This window comes from Halichoeres trimaculatus, unplaced genomic scaffold, assembly GCF_033239565.1.
Source record: "Halichoeres trimaculatus isolate MK-OKI-2021-1 unplaced genomic scaffold, fHalTri1.1 fHalTri1_scaffold_7, whole genome shotgun sequence".
NCBI lineage: Eukaryota > Metazoa > Chordata > Actinopteri > Labriformes > Labridae > Halichoeres > Halichoeres trimaculatus.
The window spans coordinates 7,452,603-7,478,016 of record NW_027437185.1 but is presented as its reverse complement, the minus strand read 5'-3'; positions in this window follow the sequence as shown (position 1 = coordinate 7,478,016).

Here is a 25,414-nt window from a genome sequence, read left to right as displayed (position 1 = left end):
CTGAATGGATAAGCCAGCTGTGTAACTGTCTCTTCATTTTGTTCTCCTATTAATGACAAAGGAACAGATTAAATCTGTCCCGGGAGCTGGCCCACACGGTGACGCGCTTCGTGTCCTCCGATGCCCCCGCTGTCCGTTGTCCTGCAACTGGGACAGCTTCGCTACCAGCACTGTTTCCACGGTGCTGGGGATCACTCAGACCAATCAGACGCTGCGCCTTGGCCGCAGGGCATTTAAAGGCAAGGAGAGGCGCTCATTTGATTGGTGAAAACAGCGCTCGGCTGTGTTAAACCCGCTCAAGGCTTTTCTCCTCCCTCCATTTGCGCGGAGGGAGACGTGGACGCGCAGCTCTGAGCTCCTCTGCGCCTTGACTGCGCCTCTCTTGGCACTGCAGGAAACTTGCAAAGTGCACCGGTCACACCCTGTGTGCATGGCGAAGGCCGGTGCAGGGCAGGTGCGCCTGGTCAACGAAATTAGAGCCCTATGAGTTAAAGGCACTATGAGGACATACATGATCTTGAAATGATGTTTTGTAACGGTTGGGTCTGCAGGAATTTCCGTTACTTGTAAGTAAACACAAATTCAAACTGGGCTCCTCCTCCTTGGCTCAGTGCCAGTGGTAGCACACACCCACAGCCTCTGACTACATTAACACACTCACTAGCCCAGCAACCACCTGTAGCTGTTGTTTTATTTTCTTAAGGGATAATCCAAAAATCTCAAGAATTGTACAGCATCTTATTCAAAGCAGCCAGCACAGGCTAAAGCTAAGGAATGTCTGCAGTTTAAACTTAGCTGCCAGTTGTCCCTCCTGCCCTCTCAGCTTTGGGGTAGGAGAAAACAGAATCGCAAATAACAGAATGACGGGTGACCAACATTGCTTCCAATGTCTTCAAGAGTACAAGGGATGAAGCTGGACACTGCCCAAGGGATGAGCTTGCTGAATGTTGTAATGTTGCTTTTTTAGATCAATAAGACCTTAAAGGATCTCTGGAGTTTGAGTAACATTCTCATTTTACATTTAAAGATTTCTCCTTTCTGACTGACAAATGAAGACATATCCTGCTATTCTTCTCCTGAAGTGTGGGCTGACATGGAGGTCCAAGGCCAGCTATGACAGAAATAACATGGAAACATCTGAGGACACTGAACCTGAGCCTGCTCCAATTCAGGATGCAACAGAAGTTTTCAAAACTGACTACCAATGCACACCTTCCAAAAACCTTCCAACACCAAAATATAAAAGAAGCTGCTTCTGACTTGGAGGGGAGGTTTTTTTGAGGTCTTTGGGGGGAGGGCTTTTAGGCTGTTGGAGGCCTGAGAGGATGGAGTTAATTGACTCTCAGCAGACCTCTGACCTGGTTTTTGGATTCAGGCTGACTGAACTCTTTGGCTAATTGGAATTGGCATCTTCTTCATCAATAGTCTAAGATCAAGGTAAGAGAAAATTCAGTGATGAAGTATTTCAGCAGAGTTATAAGGGGCCCATCCCAACGAGGCCTGCAGGACGCCTAAAGCACCAGAAAAAGTTACAGCATAGCATCGCAAGACTCAAGAGTCATGCAACTGACTTCACATGTTAGCACAAGCTAATCGCAGGTATTTGACACATATCTGGTTAACAAAAAGCTAACTTGTCTCACTCTTCATCCCGTGCTGCTCTCCAAGTGCCAGACAGCAAGACAAAGTCGAGTCAATCTTCACACTCATTTTTTTAGTGTTGTGTTGTGTTTTTCTCTGTGCTACGTCCAATGCTGTAGCTGCTCTGATTAGCTTCTTACACTTGCTATTATCAACATGTGTTACGGCCGCAGCCGCATTATGAGTGGGCAGGGTTGCCATGTCTGCGAGCTAGTGCTTTGTGTGTGTGTGTGTGTGTGTCTGTGTGTGTGTGTGTGGTGTGTGTGTCTCTCTCTGAGTGTGCTTGCATGAGAGGGTGCTGCCCACAGGGTGCTGCGATTGGCGGATGAGCAGTCGGCGGGACCAATCCACGTGGAGCAGTGGGCTCAAGAGGCTGCAGACGCGGGCGTTCGGGGGCAGACACTTTGTTAGGCTTTTGTGTTAGGATGTTTGTTATGTGTGACGAGGGGAGGAAAACTAACTGAACTGTGTGTAACTTGTACGCGGCTGGGGGAGCTGATTCGGAGTTTCGGTTGTGGTAGTTATTTTGTGTTTATCTCGCTCTAGGTTACAGTTGATTTAAGTTGTAAATTTGTGTCTTTTAAGTAGCCACCTCCTCCCCATTCGTTTGTACACCTCCCCTCTGATTAATTGCACAGGTTTTGTCCGTTAAAGCAAATAAATAACTTTCCCCCCAGATCCGGGGTTTTATGTTGCTTCCCTTTCCCCTCACGAGCCGGGTTGTAACAACATGCTTAGTCATGTTTGGCATAGGTAACCATGACAGAAACGTCCTAGGACAACAAAAAAATCAACGTAGAGGCAGAGGAGGGGGTTGAGATGGAAACAGACACTAACACACACGTATAAATGCTCAAAGTAGATGATTAAGCAGTCCTTTGAAAGTTGACATTCTTTTTTTTAGGAAAGCTCATACATGTTTGTAGTAATGTGTGCATGTACTGTATGTGTGTTAGTTGAGTTTCAGTTTGTCTGAATTGCCTCAGGTTCTTCTTCTTAGGACACTCATCATTCTTTTCCAAAACACATCATTAACTCTCTAAGACAGTACTTTACACCCACATGAACATAAGCACTCTCTCTAAAACACACACACATACACACACACATACACACACACACACACACACACACACACACACACACACACACACACACACACACACACTTACAAACTCAGAGAAAAGTAACATTTTCATTTTAGTCGATATTTGCAGATTCAACATGCTTCAGTTCTTGCACAAACTCTTGGCAACATAAGCTGGGCGTGGTGTGTGGTGTAAGTAATTTGACGCTTGGGGATGTGCAAATACGGTGGAGCTGTGGAGGCAAAGTTAACAAAGGACTGCAACTTTTGAATCATTGTGTGGATTTGTTGGCTTGACTGACAGTTACAACAACACACACACATTTCTTCAACTTCAGCGGCGGGGAACTGCTGCCGGCATGTTCTGGTGTCAATCACTGAAACCAAATGAGCTGCTTCATGCTAACATAATGGAGATAACATAGAAAGACTCGACTACAGTGGGAGTTAAATACAGGTGTTCAGCCAACAAAGGCCTGTGGAACAATAAATACTCCAGTACCCACTCAGATAAAGTGCTCTACTGTAGTGCTGCTCCAAAAAGTGCCATGAAACAAGTGGAGGTTTATTGTAAATGATTAAAACCAGAGATGAGTCATATGCTCAATTAGCTTGATTGTCTGTGACATGGGTCGCCTGTAACCATGAAGGAGTTGCAGAGAAATGCCAGTTTGCTTTAATTTAAACAGATTTGAATCTCACAGTGGAACACATGTTGGCTGATGGTCGTAAAACACTGTAATCTTGATCGTTTTAACTGTTCAGGGAGAAATCTGTGAAACACTGTTAACCTCATACACAACTGTTATTGTTTCACCTGACTGAATCCAGAACAACTTTTACCTCATTTTGGCTCAGTGGTGGGGTGGGTCACCTCTAAACCCAAATGTCAGTGGTTCGACCGCAGCTCCTGCAATCACAGCCAATGGGCAAGAAAGATGTCCAGTGTCCGCGGATGTTTCCTCTGTATTCCTTTCAGTCTCCATCTGTAGCAGCTCCTCTTCTGTGTGCTCCGGTTCATACAGGTATCCTTTTGGTTCCAAAGTGAATGGAACTTCATCGTAGCTGTCATAGTCACTCATTTTTAATTTCCTACGCTGCCTCACAATCCTTAGAGTACAAACAAAAGAATTACGATACTTGATCAAACTTACACGAGGCTATAACCGGTGTCCGAACGAAGCATAGCTTGTTTACATGCCCTAGAGCTGAGAGGAGGAGGGGGAACGGAGCACACTAGCGCTGTGCGGAAGGACACATGACCAGTTAGTTAGGTCCGGATAAATGTTTATATTTCCAAAGACTTAATGCACTTAAAAAATATTTTATGTAGCGTACTCTTAAACTGTGGTATTACTTTTTGATTTTAGTTCTTGTAGGCAGAGAAAATAGCCTTTGAATTTGGTACGGTCTTTCCCTGTTAGCGTATATTTCCTCGTCACCATCGATTACAGTCTGTGTCTTACTGAGGGAAAGGAGACAACTGTCTTCTGTATCTAATGTCCTTAGTGGTCACATAGAGCTCATACAACCCCACTTCAAAAAAACTGAACTATCCCTTTAAGTACAAGTCTAATCACCTGCGCCCACGTGGAAATTGCAAATAACCTTGCACCTATGCTAGCGCCCATGTGTTCTTGGTCTTGTAATGGGGTGTGGTCAAGTGTGACGTTGATGTATTTTATCTTAAGATCACAAAAAAAAAAAAAAACTCCTTTGTATGTTTTCATTGATTTGTTTGACTCTGAGTAAAATTATAAGAAATGTAGTTGGGATAATCTGAAGTTTTAAGTTGTATGTGAGCAGATAACACCAGATCTCTGCCCATTCCTCCTCTACCCCATTATGTTCTGACTATATGATCACTTAAAAGTCAAATCCTACCAGTTAAGGCCAAAATACATCTGATGCATCCCTGATCTGGCTCTGCTCTGTCATGAAATTGGATCAGAAAGTTGTGTATTTAAATCATTGTGTCAATTCACACTGAATTCCAGTACGTTGTGGTAGGGCTGCATCCCTGCTCCGGCATGTCCCAACAGATACTGAGGCCTCCTAATCTTGCCAAATGCCAGACCTGTGAAGTGTCTTTTTACAAATAGCAGATCGAGCAGGACAGGAAGTTGTGCACGGAAACCACTCAAAAACAACCAGAGACTTTCAAAATAAAACAAACTGTGTCAAAACCATTTATCAAATGGACTACGACAAAATGACAAAATGAGCAAGGCCAGACTAGGAGTTAACAGGCAGCCAATATGAGTTGATGAATGAGACAGTACACACTCAACAAGCAATGAAGCAGAACCAGACTGGAGAAACGTCTGTTGTTTCCCAGCTTATCGTGTTCAGCCAGGTTCCTTGCAGGACTGCCAGACAGCTGGAGTCATGAGACCAAGAAGTCCCCTCATTTACCAACCCAATGATGAGCTTTCCTTGTTCATGTTGTGCCATAAAACTTCAAACCTGTTGACCCCTGACCTGGCCCAGCTCATAATGTCATTTTGTAAAGTCTAATGTTGACATGGGGTATTTTATTTTGAAAGTCACCAGATGTTTTAATCTGTTTCCGTGCATTACTTCTGTCCAAATGTTCTTTGTAAACTGATAGTTCAATGCAGCCAGCAAAATAGAAGTCTTGTGTATCCAATACTGAGGTGTCCAACCTGTTGGATCGTAGACACATTATAAACAGAGTCAGGGTGGGTTAATATATTGACTTGACTTAAAAATTCTCAAATCCAATGCTCCGACAGAACTGTTGTATTTTAGATGTAAGGGTCAGTTTTGCAAAACCAAAGGCCTCTCTCTTTGTATAGTCTGATGTTGGCTGATGTTTTTCTTCTTTTCATTCAGCTGTTATTGAAATGTAATTAAACATTAAATTAAAACCAAACAAAAAGAGGCTGTTTTCTGTTGCCTGGTGTCTTCTTAATGGGCTGAAAGTTGTCAGTTGGATTGATATGAAGGTTACGAGGGGCTTCACTGCGAAAATGTTATGTCAAGAAGGACAATCTGACCCTGTAATCTGGTTTGATTCCCAGATGGAAGTGGATGCAGCATCTCAGGAAAATGATGGTCAGGCTTCTTTGATTTCCATTTTACCTGGACCAAACACTACGCTGGGTGTACGGATGAAAAAATAGAGTGTAAGCAAACCACTTTGTTTCAAATGAGTTTGTAATACAGGTGCTGTTTTGGGAATTCAGCAGATGCACGATTTGTTTTTTTGTTGGGGATGGTTTTAAAGGCCTGTAAAATCACACAAAGTAAAATGCTCAGAGTATATTTACAAAAACAAATCACTCCCCAGTCTTCCAGCTCTTAGATGTCGACATGTGCAGGACTTTGTGTGGGAACTATTGCTCTGTTTTCTTTGAAAAACAGGTCCTGCTGATTTTTTTCCCAACCTTTTTTTTTCTGAAAAACATTTCTCCACATTTCAAATCAAGTAAACATGCCCACACATACAGAGCGCAAACCACATGCTGCATTATGCATGCTTTAATGGGCTCATTTGTGCACCATGTGTCTGACAGCAGCCATGTAGAGGTGAGGACACTCTGTGCCACACATTTCTAAGTGCCCACGCAGGTAAACCTATACATCATCACCACATATATACTGCAGCCATTCACTCAGCATATACCCTCCTGTTCCAACTCAGGGTCAACATGAGCCTGGAGCCTTTTTCAGCATGAGCCGGCCGGGGAGCATGGAAACCATAATGTAGACTTGTCATTGAATTACAATTACATGAATAAATACTGTTGAATGCTAATACGGGGTCACATTGTGCCGCTGAAGAGGAACCTGTATGTGACTCACCGAGCATGACTGCCTGATTTCCTGCTCTTACTTTAGCTTTGGCAGCTACACATGTGCCAGTAGGTGATATCACTTTTTTTTTTTTTTTTTTTTAATGTTGCTCAAACATTTATGGTGTGTCAAAGCTGGAGTAAAGCCTGTGGCTGCAAGATAAACAGAAAAAATATATATAATTTAGTCCTGACCTTTCTTTTACGAGGTGCAGTTTACAGTTCAATGTCACATTGATGCAGATCTGGCATTCAAAATACAAATGAGTGGTTAAAAAAAGGGCACATGGACAAATTAAAGACATCAGATTTATATTCTGTTTCTTTGAGCCTCATTCACTAATAAATGCACACAACTGTTCGTACTCTCTGCACAAGTTTACTGTTTATGCAAAATCACCGTCAGATTCTTGACACATTCACACCAACCAACAATGCTCTCACCACTGTGCGTATCTTCATGAATCAGAATCATTCTAACCCAACACACGCGTTCCCGCAACTTGCAATTAGCAAACTACCATGCCCTAATTATGTTCGGTGCATCAGGAAGAGGCGCCATTGACCCCAACATCCCCGTTGCCAGCATCAGCCACAGAGTCCACTCTCCTGGCCCCACAACTTGAGTTTTTATGAGGTTATCAATAATCGACTGGCGTTCCTGGGTGCAGTGAGGGAGATTGTAATGGGAATCCAAAACATAGGCAAGACGGTAAAACAGTTGCTAGATATTTTTTGATGAGTGTGTATAAGCAGTAATTTCAAGGTAATTTAATACATTTCGTCAGTTTACAGTTTTTTATTATTGAATTTTGTAAAAGGCTTTTTCCTATACTGAAAGTCGTCTAAATATGTCATACATACAAAAGGGTATATGTTAACATTTTCTGAGAGAGTTGGTCGTCATTATTTGTGCGTACGCATGGTCTGTGGAGGTTCTACATGTGTTCTCAGAATTCAAGTAAGAATTCAAGTAAGAAAATATTGATAAATCACAGAATTGTGCGTCAAATGTTCATGTTCGTATACACACAATTTAAGCACAAATTGGTGCGTATGCACTGTTTGTGAATGAGGCCCTTGAGTTTTTTTTTTTTTTTACATTTGTCCAAGTGTCTTTACTCGCTCAGTTATCAATCAGGTTGTATTCTAGTTTATTTGGTCCCAAACAGCTGATCAGTGCTCTGCACACAGAAAAGCATGTTTACAGCTAGTCAAAGAAAAAAAAAAAAGAGAGAAAAAAATAAAAATAAATCAGGCTTCCTCACTGGCAAAGAAAAGTGCTGAAAACTTTCTTTGTACAGTATTTACTTCAACCATGAAGTGTACATAGAATGGACAGGGCAGCTCCACCTTTTACCATTGTACGGCTTTGAAGCCAAACAATTTCTTTCTGAGGTGCAACCATCCTGTTGCCACAGTGTGGGCATGGAATCTGTGTGGAGCCAAGTCACAACAAAATAAGTTGTTTCTTCCATTTGAAAATGTAATCTGTTGTTGACTCTCCTACCTGACGTATCTTCGTATCGCTTTAAGAACTATGTAAGAACAACAGTTGTCAATCAACTTTGCAAAAACAGTGCCTGTCAAGCATTGTGAAACGTGACTAAAACCTTTTTTTGTACTCTTAATACCTAAAAAAAAAATAGACTTTTCAGAAAAAAGAGGACTTGAACGCTTCAGCCGAATAAAAGCCTTGTATCCCCACAGCGTACGTATGTAAGGAAAATTTCAATGAGCAAATTTATTTTGTAAAGTTCGACCGCAGCCCCAGTCCAGAGAACGGCGTTTTGGACACGTTCTGCACCCCGCCACCAGGGGGAGCAGTTTTTGTGGTGACCTCATTCTGATAATGCCCTTTTTTATTTTATTATTTTTTTTTTTTCTTTTCTGTTACAGTCTATGACTTCAACGAAGTGAGTGCTTGAGCCAAAGCCGTTCAAAATTAGCTAAACAATGTAATAGACTACAGAAAACTGTAGCTTAGTCTGGATCCTGCTTCTCCTGACAGTTTGTCACTAAAGAGTTAAAGCAAAGCAGCATTCACTGTGGGCAGCACACTTACTCTAAGGTAAAGAAAAGTTAAGGTCCAGTTGTACTCATGCAGCTACATTTAAAAATAAATATTGAACATTTTATTTAAATAACCTTGAAAGGCCACTCTATCACCTAAAGTCATGTTAGCTGAAACACTCTGACCTTCACACACAGCCAGATAAACTTCATCAGTTGCAGAGTAACTTTGCTAGAAGGGAATTAAACTGAACTTGTGTGTTTTCATGCCGGCTGTGATGTCTAGTGTTTATGTTGATGGCCTGATGAGAATATAAAATAACTTCTAAAAGCTTTGACTCCAGTAATGGAAGAAAATGACATTCAATCTCTGTATTAAATGCAACTATTATTCTCACTTTTCACTCCAGCTGGAAAAGAAAAAAATATGAATATATACAAAGTAAACAAACACTGAGTATAGTGCAAATACAGCTGATCTGCATGCAGTCAGAGTGTTCACACATGCCTCCAGCATTGTTCCTAATCAGACTGCAGACAATACAGATGAGTTTGAACTCTGGGAAGAACAAGATAATGACAGATACCAGAATGAATCAGACTGTACTGACACCCATAATGATGAGCCTCATCTATTCTCTCTTTCTCAGGCTTTCTTCTGCCTTTTGCAGACTATCTTACCATCTTCTCCTCCTCTTTTCTCCACTCCTTCCCATAATTTGTATCATATCTTTCACTTCCCCTCTATCTCTCTGTCAACTCGCAGACACACTCTCTATTAGAACAAGGCATTGATAAGAAGCAAACTAATTCTCGGTGGAACTCTAACAATGCTTTACAACAATGTCATGCACCAGACACCAGAACTGATTCATTTTTCTTCCCTCAGTGTTAATCCCCCATGACCAAAATGTTAATTCTTGCAGCAGGGGCGGAAAAAAGGAGCGGTTTTGTTTCTGTATCAAACTGAAGCCAAAATGTAGCGCATTAATCCTGCAAGAGGTTTTCAAGATGACAGTTTCATTCACTTTGTCCTTGAGTCCATTTTGTAACTGTCATCGTGGATTTAAACGGATAGGACACAAAGGTCATTCAAAAGGTTATTTGAGGAGGAAAGACAGAAAGCAGAGAGAAAAGGCTTTGAGGGTTTACATCAACGCTTAACAAAAAGCTGTCACCTGCTAAAGTGATGATAAAGTTTTGATAATACTCCAAATTAACTTTCTACTTGAGATTCTACGTGAGATGCCCTTAGTTCAGCCAACTTCTGTAGTTGCCATCAATAGCAACAAAGCTCCACTTACAAACCTTTGCCCCATTTCTCATACCTAGTTTATATTATCCAAGCTAATGTCTGTTAGCCTGATTCATTTAATGTCAAGTTCTTCCTTTGAAGGCTGAATCACGCTAAATCAGTCTTGCTATTTGGAACCAGACAAGTGATCAGGAAACCCTCTCTACTTAAAAAGGGAACAGAAATCAAATAATAAGGAAAGAGTTACAATTTTCTCACAAAGTGAGCTTGGCAAGGGATTGTTGACAAGTTAACGGCCTAAATATACATAGTCATGCATTGCAGTAGACTATTAGTTTAAATGTGAGTGTTTGCCATTACCTTGTGGCCTGATGACTTATATAAATTATTTTTATCATGAATAAACCTTGTGTATTTTAGGCATACTAATCTGCTTTGAGGCAGGTTATTTCACGAAGCTGATCCCAAAGATCCCTCCAGCAATGATAATCTGTGCTGCAATTCGTAGGGAAGGACTGATCCAGATCCCTAAGATCCTTTATTATCTCTGCTGATCTTTTTCTAAGGGTGATACTGTTTCAGTCACCAAGGCTTTATTTATTTACATTAGCCAATTGGGCCTTACATTGCAAAAATGTATCTTGTACATTTTTATGTTGTACAAGGGATGCAGAGAACATCAGCAAAGCTGCTGTTTGCTGTTCAGTACATAAAGTGTATTTTGCGCTGAAGACTTGGATCTTAGTGATCTTGAATCAGTCTTTCCCTTTGAAATGCGGTATGGATTATTAAGGCCCCCAAATCAACTTGGTCTCCAGGAAAGAGAGGTGTCTTTAGATCCTGCTTCCTGAAATTAACCTGCTCTGGAGCAGGTTAAAGTTTACTAATCTGTTGCTTAAGTAATGCGCAGAAATTTCTGGAGCGCAGACTCCTTTTTTTTGAGGGACAAACGTAAACAAAGTCTTCGTCAGTTCAGAGGTCAGTACAGCCACACAGCGCTGTCTGGAGTGACACAGACTGCAGCAGAGGACTAACCCGGAGCGGACCATGATGGAATATTGGTGAAAAACACAAGTTTTTGGACGATTAATGCAGTTTTAGGAGCGGCGCTGTCTATGCCCCGATGGATCCCATTATACGGACGTCCGCTGCACAATTTTGGATCTAAATATCTCCTGAAGCACTGCTTGGATCAGGAAAGCCTTCTGGGTGAGTATTTTGTTCTACTTTATTCTATAAACAATGTAAAAGCTGTATAAACCGAACTTATCCTTTAACCTGCCTCTAGAAATGCAACAAGCCTAAATGAGATCAGGTTAATCCTGACCTTATCCAGCTAACTGAGTTAGCCAGCTATGAGGAACGATGCTCTGTTCATTTGTGCTTAAACAATAAGCAATACCTTACTTTGGTCAGGACGTGAGAAAGACTTTCCCTCAAGGAAGATCCTCCAACAGGAATAAACACTGCAAAGCCAGGAAGGTCAGAGACGTGTTCCTTAGTGAGGGCCAAGGAGGCGACCCATGTCCCCTGCAGTCATTAAAAGAAGCCCACACCCCCATGAAGTAATAATGTTAAAGTATGAGCTACTTTAATCTGAGCAGGTGAGTGATTAAAAATCACCACTTTACAGTTCTTATCAACTGGAAAAAATAACTATAAAGACACACTATTTATTTGTTTGTTTGTTTAGGTAATAGGGTGCACACACCTGTACTGCTAAAATAGTCCCTTTCACATTAGGTGCTTATGGTGACTGGTCTTGGAGAAGTGATTCTCATCTTGTGGGTCAAGGACCATTTTTCAGTGGTTCAGGAGCCTTTGCCTGGGAAGAAAATGGGAGACAGAAAATAAATAAATTATTTATTTATTATAAATAATAATTCTATTTTATTCTAATTCTGTTTTAAAAGGGATTTTTTTTTTAGAGAGCTGTCTCCTCACACATCTTAACTGTATGTGGTGATCATGCCCTGTATCGCTACTTGACATCATTGGTATCACAGTAAAAAAAAAAAAGACCTTCATCATTTGTTTTCATGTGCTAATTGGAGCAACGCATTGAAAACACATTGATAACACCAACAACATCCTAACTCCAAGGACAGAGGAAAAAACTTGTTGTGTTTTGTGCTGCAAGGTTTTGGCATGATGTCATACTGTGTAATATCTCCAGTTTGCAACTGCATTATCTTTCCACTTTGGGCCCCTTTGTATCAACCATAGACTGTATAAAACATGGGCATAGCCTCAGCAATGTCACCCGTCCCTTTCTAAAATCGTGAAATGATGCCAATCCAGTGGGCGCAGCTACATTGGATATGATGCCAGCTGTGAGTTTCCTTTCAAACAGCTACAGGGTGCCTGTTAGTCACGTGACTTGAGCTGTGTCTGATGATCCTAATCACTTATTAAATTGCTGAGTTAGAAAAATTCTCTCACTGTACAGTGTGTGCGGATAGAAAAATCAATATTTAAGACCCAAGCCATTTTTTGAACCAGGCTTTAAAAATGTTTTTAATGCTGTAAAAATCTGTTTTTAAAGCTGGGTGTGTACATGAGTTCTGGTCTTTCTGCAGCCAGCCTGAAGCGGATTCTCAGTGAACAGCAACTTTTAGCACTTCTACATAGGCTTCATTTTTACTAACTGTATGTTGCCCTTTGTTACCAACTGAGCATGGTTTAAAGTCCACAGCCTACCTGAGTATTGATGCTGACTATGTCAATCCATTTATGAGCCATCCCTCTGATCGCTACTTCCAGCAGGATAACACTCCATGTCACAATGCTCAAATCCTCACAAACTGGTTTCTTGATTCTTTCAGAATTTCTTCTTTTTGAGACAAATTAAGATTTGCACTGGGAACTTTAGAGTCCAAATCATCAAATCTTTAATTCATTTTGGAAGCCACTGTTGTAAACACAGCATATGATCACAGCAATTTAAAGCAGATAGTGTGGGAGGAATCTCTCACTGTACAGCTGTGTGAGGCAGAGACACGATGATAATTAACACAGTGTAACAAACAATGAGTCAGTTAATTATACGCTTGTTGTGCAGCAGTGGTGCCGCGTGGAAGCTTGGGTTTGAAAACAATGCTTAAGTAGTGCAACACAAGGTGCCATTTGACAAACGGTGGTGTTAAAGAGACAGCACTTACATGTTCCAAAGAGTCAAACTACATAACTTAGTCATTCCTCTGTATCAGGTGTAGGGTAAAACAAAGCAGCGGTAGTAGCAGACATTTCTCAGTGCATGTGTTTGTGTGTGTGGTTGTGTGGGAGATGGAAAAATAGATGACACAGATTGTTGCACAGTTCCTGAAAAAATTGACATGCATAGTCCTCCCACATCTCCGTCTCCCTCTCTCCTTCTGTGAGCCTCTGTGTCTGTATCAGGGTCTGAGTCTTAAACAATAGGGAGAGCAGATGTGGCCCAGAAAACAAGGCAGAAACGGAGTTCGTTCTGTTCCTCACATACTGTATACAGTTGTTCCTCCCAGAGGCGGATGCCAGATTCTCAGAGACAGCTGGAGCATGTGGAGCTGTGCGAGGCAGTCTCAAAATAGAGGGAGAAGTTCACGTCGTGCTTCACTGTTGGTGTGATTTTCCACAGAGGTTGGACGTGTATGAGATGGTAAGGTGATTACGATTCTGTCAGACTGATTGTAGGATAAGGTTAACAGGTTGTAAATTGTCTACAATTAATGTGTTATTGTTTAATCAGCAGGGAACTAATGGATGCTCTCAGCAACAAGATTTTTCTTTTTTAAATAACATATTTAACACAAATTACTTTCTCAAGATTAAAGAAAGCAAAATGAGAAAATTATAGCAGAGTACCCTCTGTGGGAGATACTTTTATTATCATTCATATTATCCTTTTTATTTTGTTTGTTCAGAATACCCCAAAGGTCTTTTCACAAGGGAGGAGTATTACCTGGGGACCACTGAAAGCCTGGAATGGTTGCAGAGTACATCTGTGTTTTAATCCTCTCCAGATCAACCATGTCTGTTATTTGTTGATCAGAAAGTTCAGAGAAAAATATCTACCATGTTTTAGGACACTCAGTGATCTTTTAATTGGAGGTGGTCAGTTTCCTTTCAGAGGATCTCCCCTGTGCTTTCTTGCTCCTTTCCCTGTCAAAAGCCCCAGGAGCTGTGTTGGACGTTTTAAACTAAGGTTCTGACAGCAATTTGGGTGCAAATCCAGCTGCATCATTTCAGTACGGAGTCTGTCAAGTCAGACTACCATATTTTAGCCCTTTATACCTAGATGGGACAGCTCACGGTGGGCAACAGAAAATTTCCCTTATTGAATAAAAACTTGACAGGTGTGGACAAGTTTGTAGAAAAAGCAAACCAAAATCTTTTAGAAGATTGACGTCAAGAAGAGTGGTTTGCAGCACTTCAGTGAGAAAGAGTTATAATTTATTTATTGATGTAGTCCAACCTCTAAACCCACTGTGCAGACCATCAAAACATTTCTGACTGTATTTGTCTCTTCTGAGTCACTTTTGACAGTTCCAAGTGTTGTATCATTTTTTAAGGGACAATCCAAGAAACTCAGGAATTGAACAGTATCTTACTTATAGCAATCAGGACAGGCTAAAAGTAAGGGATGTCTATCAATTTAAACTAAGCTGCCAGTTGTCCCTCCTGCCCCCTGAGATTTGGGGTAAACAAAATTGTAAATAATGGAATGACAGGTGACAGACATTGCTTTCAATGTCTTAAAGAGTACAGAGGATGAAACTGGGCACTGCCCAATGGATGAGCTTGCTGAATGTTGTAATGTTGCTGTTTAGATCAATTAAACCTTAAAGGATTTCTGGATTTTGAGAAACATTTTCATATTTTGAGGTCTTTTAGGGTCTGTATAGGTTTTTTGAGAACCTAGGGACCTCACTTTGTTCAAAATGGCTTGTTTTGAATAAAGTTCTTGGGTTAAGGCTGACTGAACGAGGCCTGCAGGAGGCCCGAAGCACCAGAAAAAGATACATCACAAGCCCTGATAAAGGAGGAGGGTTGATACTTTGACATTAGCCCATTGGCTGCCACTGACGTCAGTAGACGTCAATTCAACTTCCAACGTTAACTGTCATTAATGTCTATAGACGTAAATTATGTTTTTCAACGGAGAGGGCAGGGGGACAGCCTTGTGGAGCTTGTCCATCAATATAAGGCTTGTAAACCAGTGTACTGACGAACTGATCCCTGTAGGTGGCAGCAGTGCTCTGTTTAGATGAATGATCAGCTTAGATGAAGGGAAGAAGATGCCAGAAGACAGAGTGACAGTGTGTGAGGAAGAAGACAGAGGATGGCACAATTTTTTAAGACAGAAAAGTTTAGGCAGCTCAAGCAGTGTAGTAGTAGTTTGAAGAGGGAGAGTGTCATGCTCATGGGGGAGGATAAGGACGATCGTGGAGGGGCGCGGTTTATGGCGCTTGGGAGACAAGCGCTGGCTCAAAAAGCCTTCGATGAAACTCAGCCTAGCTCATGGTGTGTGTCACCACAGCACAGCTCAACCAATTCAACTGACGGGTCAGACAAGTTTAGGAAACCTGAACCAGATTGGTAAGACGAGTGGATGCCATCTGGATCATCCAGGAGCAGCGCTGCGGAGCCATGTCCTCAGACGTCCCAGAAAAGACACAAGGGTAAGAGCTAACGAGCTAGCCAGGTGGCTGATATTGCATAGCGATGGGCAGATTGTTTTTTGATGGCTTGTAGATCGCTTTGATCGCAAGCATCACAATAATTACCATGAAGTTCATACGTTGTTTCCAAATTAAGAAATTGTATAAAGGTAAATATTTGTAAAAAAAAAAAAAAAAAAAAAAAAAAAGAGTATTTTGCCATCAAAAGCCCTTTCTCAGTTTTGTTTTTTATTGAAAGAGACCACCGCTCCGATGTTTGAGCTGTCACTACAGCAGACATTTTTTGCATTAAAGTCACTGTTCTGCTTGACATGCTTGTTTTTCAGAAAACGCTTTTTTTCTCAGTTTTTTTTTTTGTGTGTGTGTGTGTGTCAAAAACAAGTCTCCTTGGTAAAAATAAGCCTATGTTATACAACCAATTACTCAAGCACAGAAAAAGGTAGTCTTTTTTTTTTAATTTCCTGATGAAAGAAGAGAGTGTACTCTTTATTTTAGTAGTTTTTGGTGTTTTCATAGTCATTGAACACAGTATTCTGTGGGTCTTGAAACATAGGTCGAAATGCTCTAAAATGGCTAGCACTATGAAGCTCCCTGCTCTGAAAACAGCTGGCAGCCAATAAGTTAAACAAAAGCAAGAGTTGGCTGAAAAATGTTGATTTACAGTTCTACCTATGTTTTTGGTGATGTTTTAACACTCCTTGTCTCTTCCATGATTGTATTCCGCTCTTGAACAGCATCCATTATATTTACATCCAAATGGTTTAATATTCAAATTAGATGATGGCATCATTCAAGGACCTCTGGGACAGCCAATTGCAACTTTCCTTACTGAGGTTACCTTACTGGTAATAGACTTAAAATGTCATAAGATCATGTCTGTGTGTGATTCTTACTTGCTTCATTATATCACTTACCTGAGTTTTCTAGCTGTTAATGTTTACTGGCTTGGACACAGTGCCCTCACTCTTGACAGGTCAACCCAGAGAAGTTGAGAGATATATTTAGAGAAAGATCTTTAGACATACAGAAAGAAGAAAACCACCCATGACCTCAGTGACAGAGGAAAGTACAGATTCTGATGAAAGCGAAGACAGATTTACCACATGATGGAGGTGTCAGGCACAGAGCAGCGGTTCAGGACGCAGAGACAGTGACCGTTTCAAAGCATGGTCTTTAATCAGGCAAAAGGTTTGGTACACAGCAGTCAGTTAGAGAAGGCTACAGTATCAGGTCCAGAAGAGGAAAACAGGAACAAGCTCAGAAAGCAAAGGACGGAACAAAGGAGGCTGAATGAACGGCTGGATGTATCCAAAGGTTAGCAGTGATCTAGCAGGTTTGTGGTTAAACCAAAGGCAGTGGATGATAAATTCATTTCAATATAATGAAGAGTTAAAGCTAAATATAGAGTGAGTCAGAGCTGTTGCACTCGTTATTTAACAGTTATTCTTACAATACACCCTTTTAGTTGACATTAAATGAAAAATGATGCCTTAAAAACATGTTTTAAGGTCAGAGAAGACATAAAAGCATAAAGAACAAACTGTTCAAAACAAATAAGAAAACTCTGGATTTCCCGTCTGGCACAAACAACCATGCCATGTTCATAGCAAATGACCTTTCTTCTCCATTCTGAGTTGCTGCCTTGTGATTGGCTGATTGGGTATTGGGTTAACGAGCAGCTGAACAGGTGTACCTTGTTAAGTGGTTAATGTTTGACAGGTGTAATGCAAGTCTATTGGTAAAGTGTTATTCAGGAGAACCTTTAAGGTAGTGAGGGATATGTGGAAGACATGATACAAAAGTACAGATGCGGGGGGGGGGGGGAGTAAAATTCATTTGGAAAGTAGCTCTTAAAAGCAACACAGTGTTTCTTTAGCTGGAGATTCAGGAAAGTTTCTGAAGAAAAGATAGAGAAATGAAAAGGAATGGGAGGGTTGGGTTTGGTGAGGTCTCGACACCAGCAGAACAGCAAGGTTGCAGGTGTTATGACAAGCAGAGTTTGAGCTGGATGGATGATGTGAGTTCCCTCACAATGGGGAAGAGACAGATACTTAGAGAGAAGAAAAAAAAACATCCTTTTTGTATATCATGAAATATTTGCACTAATAAACTCCGTCTGAAGAGAAACACTCCATCTCTTACTCATTCTTTTGTTTTGGGTTGTTCATCCAACCCAAATTGATACTTAGCTACTTCATACTTCATGTGACATCACGCATTAGCTGTACTCCATGAAAGTCAACAGCGCTGTCAGTCTGGCTTGTGAAAGCCATCACATGTGACACAGGTAATGGAAAGTGCATTTGTTAAGAATGTTCTGGGTACCAGTTTCTTGCTCGTATAATGCGGGGAATCAGGTGTCTATAAAAAGCAACTGTGGATAAGGATAACTAGAGTGAAAACTAGTGTATGATAAAACTTGAAAAAGAAGAAAGACAGAATGAAAAAAGAAGATAACAAGTTCCATTTCATGTGAGGATTGCTGGAACAGCTGACGCAGCTGCAGCGTGAGAACAAGAGACACACGTGCCTCTGCTATCAGTTTACCCATTCCATGGCACTGAGACACAGCCTGATACATATGAATGTGCGGGCCGTGCAATTCATGCTGACTCTAGGAAAACTACTCCTACAAGTACAGCACAAAAAAAAAAACAGGCAGTCCACTTCATCAGCACAGCCTGATGTCCCTCCTAAAATTGTCTCCCTCTGAACAAAATGGCCCTCCTGTAATCTGGCAGCTCTTGTCACCAGTGCTTGATAAAGTGTAGAGGTCATATCCAGAAGTCTCCATGGACCACTTTTTCAGTGGCAAACTGTGATTTTTTTTCTTTTTTTTTTTACTCTGTTTTTCTCTGTGTGGTTTGGGAAAGGATTCACTGCTGGAAATTAAACTTACTGGGAGAGGACAAAGATAGTGACTCTTTCGAGATGTAAAAGTGAACAAAATTACAGAGCTTGGCCAGGAAATGGAAAACAACAACAAAATGTTTTGTCAAGATCATAACCTTCTGTTCCACTAGTGATAGTAAAAACACAATCTACTGAAAAATCTGGAACTCAACAGTCTATGTTTGAGAGCTCCCAGACTAAACTGGTTTCAACAAGTCTCCTGTCTGAGGGCTTCTATTGCATTCAGAAATGTGCAGTTTGTATGCAGATGTGTAGCAAAATCATGTGTTATCACTGTGCTGGCAGTTGCTCCTTCAGTAAAAATGCTTAGGTTAAGATATGACTGACAGTTGTGAGGTATAGATAAACCCTGTTATCATAACCACTGAGAACAACACCACCTGTTAACCCACAAGGCTGACTTAGCGCTGGCGCCAATGCACCGGTCTGCTATGTTGCTTAGCATGTTTTAATCACCAAAGCAGTCGCTTGCTTCATGTTGCACCATCTTCTGGATAAGATAAAGTAACACAATAAAGTACATCTCACTGCATGTTATAAAGGGTTGTTTCCCAGTTTTCTGACTCAACTTACAGCTATGTAGCATGCTTGATTCTGATTGGTCGAAACCCTGCCCTGACGGTTATTAACTTACACTAACATGAATAACATCATAAGCAAACTGACCACACTGTCAAATTAATTTGTGGAAAACAGTTCCCTCACGTTTTGTTTCTGCTTTTTTGAAACTATAGACCGGACTTCGGCAAGTTCCCTGCCACAGCCGGCCTTTTCGGTGTCCCTGTCTGGCCCATGCAAGGTCAACCTTAAACTAGAACATAAGTGCAAAAAATAAATAAATAAATGCCCTGCACGCAATGAAACTGTGCTGAGACTGCGCCAGCTGATTCACCTCAAAAATACATTTCAGAAGCAGATGACCTTGAGTAGACTCCATCCATTAATTTTAAAGCCTATGGACTCAAGTAAGGCTCCCGTGGCTATAGTCTTAAACATTTCTCCCAGTAAATTTGAAGAGAAACAAGTTAATAAGAAATCTTTGATAATTAAAAGAGGCTGGATTAAGAACTGGCATTTTGCATCCTGAGATGCAGAAGATAAAGTCTGAAGCAGTAAATCTTTTCCTCTGGGTAGGTTGCCAATCTCTACTAAGAAAATTAAAGGGACTGTGAGGAGTTTGAAAGTGATCTTTAAAAAGCCTCCCTTCTAGATGAATGCCTGATTGTAATCCACACTTTAAAATAAGATTACCACTGTCAATATAGGTTATTTCTGGATGCTACTTCTTAGCTTCCCAATCAGGTCAAGCAACACTGGATTGATTTACGGTGTGTCCAAGTCTCTATGACAACACTACACTGACTGACAAAGTTTTGAAGTGAGAGACCAGTTCTCGTTTTTCTCTGCTGAAAACAATTTAAATGGTTAATTTTGTAGTGATGGTGGACACTGGCGCCTAACTGTCAGACAAAAAAAGAACAGAAGAGCAGAAGAAGATAAACAAGAGCATGATAGGGCACAAGCTAAAGGCTAAAAGGGCTTAACTGTTTGTGCTTATGTTCATCCCAACCCACATTATTCTGCAGTGGTCTGTTTAAACTTGAGAGTATATCAATAAAATACAGAGTGAGGTTATGTTAGCTCTGATTGGTAGATGACTGGCAGGACATAACCAGGATTCACCAAAGTTACACATTAAAGACACGTCTTAGAGCACCGGGCTGTCAGCATTGCTACATATGGAAGGCTACCAAACAACTGTACAGACTGACAGTTAGCTTGTTAACAGGCTAGCCTATGAATAACTTGTAGCACAAGGCTGCTAATAGTGCTACATTTAGCCGCCTACTGATGTAGGGTACAAACTCACAATGTTTTCTTGTTGTCAAGTTACAAACAACAGTGCTATGTAACTGTACTGATAAATACCTTTCCTCGTAGCGTTGTACCTGGTTAAAAGTTGTCTTGAAAATTTGCTCCAAAACAAACACACCTGGTTATAAGTCACATCTTTACGACAGTGTGTGTGAAATTCCAGGCTAGAAGGTGGCCAGGCAGTCCAAAGAAAACAGATCCTCTTCATAGCATCTTTAAACCATGAGCATGGTGACGATAGCACAGGCATGGGCAAACTACGGCCAGATGTTTTCCCCACTAGATGTCGCACTGTAGAGACATTGGCTTTGTTGAGATTAAGCGTAGGCCTATTACTCCATGTTTGCACTTTACCCTCCGACCCATCAGCCCTTCTGTAAAGATGAACGGACCTAAGAAAAGGAAAGTGGACAAAACAAAACTCATTGAAACACATGGAAGTGCGCATATGCGCACGGATAAGATGGAGTGGATCAGCGATCTGTTACTTATCAAAAAAAAAAAAAAAAGCTGAGGAACATGCCTGTATAAACCTTCAATGTGAGTTATTTGTCTAATTTTTATATAGAGATGTTCACATTTAATATCCAAATATCACACAAACAATTTTGACTTTTATTATTTTTTGTTTTTTCATTTTTAAAACCAGGACAGAGAAACTCTGTTTTTCCGTTTTGGTTTTAAAACAGAAAAACAAAAAAACAAGTCAATTTTTTCTTTTTTAAAAATTTTGTTTTGAAACAGAATAACGAAAGAACGAACCATACACGGATTAAAAATCCCATCATGATTCCGTTCTCTCATATTCTAATTTTAATTTCAAAACAAAATCAAAACATCGAAAAATAGACCGTTATTTGTTTTCTGATTTTTGATTTGAAAACGAAAAATTGAATAACAAGTCGTTATCCGTTTTCCGATTTTGGACTCTAAAACGGATATGAACGAATGATACCCTGATGGTTACCAAAGCACTCCATCCATCTGCTCCTGGTCTGGCCCCTTTGTCAAATGTTAGAACCCATTGTGGCCCTCGAATCAAAAAGTTTGCCCACCCCTGTGACAGCAGCTGAGTTCAAAAATGTGATATTTTGTTTAATTTTTAAAGTTGAGTCAACCACAGACCTCAGAGTAAGAGGAGAGCTGAATCAGGACATTTTTATGCAAACTCCACCACAGACAAATAAGTGTCCATCACCATGGAATTACAGCCAATATAAAAAGACAGTGTCCATGAATCCTTTTACATCTATTAAACTTTTTTTTTTTCCAAAGAATTTGTATCTTAGGTAAGTTGCCACATTATGAGTGAGATGATGCATGGAGATATTGAACCAAGACAGACTGTGACAAGCCACTGCTGCTAATAGAGTGGTGCTAAGTGCCTGCTAACTATATATTATGCCTCACACATTAGTCACACCATTGTCTGGGATGCCTTTTTTTCCTCATTAAAAAGAAGCAGGAGCAATGAGTCTTATATATACACTGCATTTAGATCTATTCCCCATGATGTGCATATTTAAAGTTACTTCTTTTTTGTGTTTACAGGCTTTATCTGTATTCCTTTTTTGTCCAAATATTTTTGCACAAATATCGTCTGCATATGCTGTTTCTGTGTGTTCGAAGTCAGTCACTCAGCACTTCCTGAAAGAAGCCTAAAAGCACTGCTTAAACTTGATTGAACCTAATTATTCATGAATTAAGCATCACTGTGTATTCAACACCTCTCAGCTTGTAGTGACATGAAAAACTTAAGTCTAAGCAAACCTTCCACATCTAATTTGAAAAATATAGCTATTGTTAAAAATGTCTAAAAAATATAAAAAAACAGTCTTTATTACAAACGAGAGGAGTGAGCAGTTATTTATGAATAACAATAGATAAATTATGAGTGTGTGGCACTCACTGTGACGTTAATGGACTGCCTACACCACACACCAACGTGTCACTAACCAGTTTGCAGTGTGACTCACTGGAAAGCCATGCAGTATTTATATGAACACTACTTTTCTCCTGCAGTCCTTCATACCGCATTCAGCCCGTATACCACTTGAAAAAACCTCTTCCCAGTTGTTCCCTCTGCTTCAAAAAACAAATGTCAGACATATCAGGATTCCCTTCTCCTGTGCACTAAGCCAGCATGAGAATAATACTGCTTGTTTTCCCAACAAATGTCAGATATATCAAGAATTCTGCTCTCCAAACCTGAGTCACACCGGTGCATGTGGAGCTTATTGTGAATATCAATAGGGTATTATATAAATCCCACACTGCCTCCCTGAGACTGGCGGGTCTCTGGGATGAAGCTTGTTGGTAGCAGAACAAAGTGTGTGTGTCAGGGACAGCACTTGGTGGAAATGTTAAGGTGTGTGTGGGAGTGTTTGCGTGTCTAAAAGAGGGACAATGTTAGAGCATCAAATGGTGTTTTTCTGCTTCAGAGCATGAGTGATGACATTTATCTTCGTACCAATGAAGTCACGTAATGTCACTGTTAGTGTGTTTGTGCAGGTGAATCATTTTGTGTGTGCGTAATAAGTGTCAGTTGGTAGAGTTTGAGGAGTTAATCCAAGTGTTTAAAATCCTTGTATCTTTTAAGCTTCAATACTTCCAAAAACCGTATTACAATACAAGAGTCTAATTCAAATACATGACAGACTGGAGCAAAGCTAAGCCGACACCAATGAGTGGAACATCTAGTCAAGTCCAAGGTGAGGATTAACAAGTCTCAAATTATCCTAAGCCAGGTGTTTGAAAGTAAGGCAGCCAGTTTGGTCCAAATGAAGAGGATTACGTCACACTTGAAAAACAATATCTAATATATCTTTCAATTACATCTAAAGTAACACCAGTAGGTCCCAATTTAAGACCAACTAGTCCCAAATTAAGATGTCCATCCACTTCAACTTCAACAACTGCCCCGTAAAAGTCAACGGCCCAGTTTCACAGACACGACTTAAGACCAGTCCAAGACTAAAATGCAGTTTAAGCTGGCTTAACTTTGAGCCACTTTCACGGATTAATCTTAAAATTGTCATAGACTTTGTCTGTCCTGGATTAAACAAAGCCAATTTCAAGAGGGTGGTTTAGAGCGACTCCAGGACTAAATTGAAGTTTATATTAATCCTGCAAAGAGGCAGGTTTAACGTCAGCTTAGCGCCCTTAGTTCACTTAAGCTGCGTTTCCACCAAGCAGTCCGGGTCGGTTCGTCTCGGTACGGCGCGTTTTTTGCGGCATTTCCACTGACTCATCCCAGGACAGATCCCTAAAAACTGAGACGAGCCGGCCTACTTTTTTGGTACCCTTCGGCATGGGTGCCAGACTGAACCGATCCGCTCTCGGAAGGTGGAGCAACACACTGCAGACTGTTGATTGGTCAAAAAGAATCCTCACTTACCCCGACAGCGGCTGTATATCTCCTGGCAGCACACAGACTTCTCTGAAATGAAGCCTTGATTGCATTTGTTGTAACAGAGAGCTACATGCCTATCAGAGAGCCACATGCCAATCACAGAAAGGACAAAATGCTGCACGTCTTCCATCTGTGTTCTTTGTTTACCGTGTCGCCTTTTTCTTCTTTGTTGAATTTAATAGCAGGGTAAGCTGCTACGGCGTCTATTGTTTAACAGCTGCGGCTTCCGGCATCCAGCTTACACACCGCCTACCACGAGAGGGCACAGTTTGCTGTGGAAACGCAAATGGGATCAGGTGTTACTGTACCAAACCGTCCCAAACCGTACTGAACCGACCGGGACTGCTTGTTGGAAATGCGGCTTTAGTCTGTGAAAGGGAGCACATACACGGTTTGGGAGCATGGAGTTTTTGGAGTAGCTTAATGAAGACCAATATCCACTGCAGAGGCCAGCCAGAGGAACACTGATGGATCATCCATTGAATCATTTTGATGAAATGACTTTCTGAGACCGGTTTCGTATGAACAAAGAAGACGTATTGGAGATAGTCACTTTGCTTGAGCCTAGACTCTCCTCCATGTCTCAAAGAGGAAGGCCTGTACCCAGTTCTCTCCAAGTTCTGATCATTTTAAGGTTCTTGCCATCTGGAACCTTTCATCATGAAACTGATGATTTGTGTGATGTCAGTGGAGCAACAGTGTGTAGAATGGTTCATAATGTCTGCAGTGCCATTTGTGAACTGAGAAATATGCATGTAAGGGTCCCTGATGCTGCTCAGCAAGCAAACTACAAAGTGAAAGTCTATGAATATGGGAACTTCCCATGAGTGATTGGCTGTAAAGATGGATGTCATGTTCAAATCAAGTGTCTTACAGGAACCGTAAGAACTGGTTTTCCATCAATGTTCAGGCTGTATGCACTCCCAGTTTAGCGTTTTCAAACATTGTTGCTCGTTGGAAAGGAGCAACATGGGATTCAGGGATTTTTCACAACTCTTCATTATGTGCTCAGTTTGAGCAAGGTCAACATCATGGACTACTTCTTGGTGACAGTAGATATGCTCAGAGTTCCTATTTATTCACACCTTGGCTACATCCCACAGTAACTGAGCAACAAAGATACAACAAAGTTCATATTCACACTAGAGGGATGGTTGAGCGTATGTTTGAAGTGTGGAAAAATCGATTCCAGTCTTTACGCAATACACATCGCTTTGAGCCAGGAAGATGCTGCAAGGTGATCATTGCTACAGTTGTGTTGCACAACTATCTGAAGCAGCATAATTGTCCAGACCCTCCAATGGAAGACCAGAATGATCCAGATATGCCCATGCCGCTGCAAGAAAATAACCAACAAGGACTTGCGGTCAGAGCTGCTTTCACATTGCAGCACTTCCCTGAAGACGGGGTCCATTCTACCACAACATTTACCTTCTTCTTTAAACCTCCAACCCAAACCTCAATGATATTTCAAGTGTACGCTTTTGACTTTTTTTGGTGCTTTATTTTGCTTCCTCAGTCAAGTGGTTTGGTTTTGTTATAAAATAATGTAACACACAAATTCTCTTTATGGTCATATTACCTAGATTTTAGCCGAGACTCTGGGACTCTCTAAGAAGTCAGAAATAAGTCAAGAACAACATCACTTCACATGTTACTGTTAAGAAACAAACATAAACGACTGTGCTTGAATAGGTTTTCTCTTCTTCTTTCAAAAAATAGTGTTGTACACAACGGAAG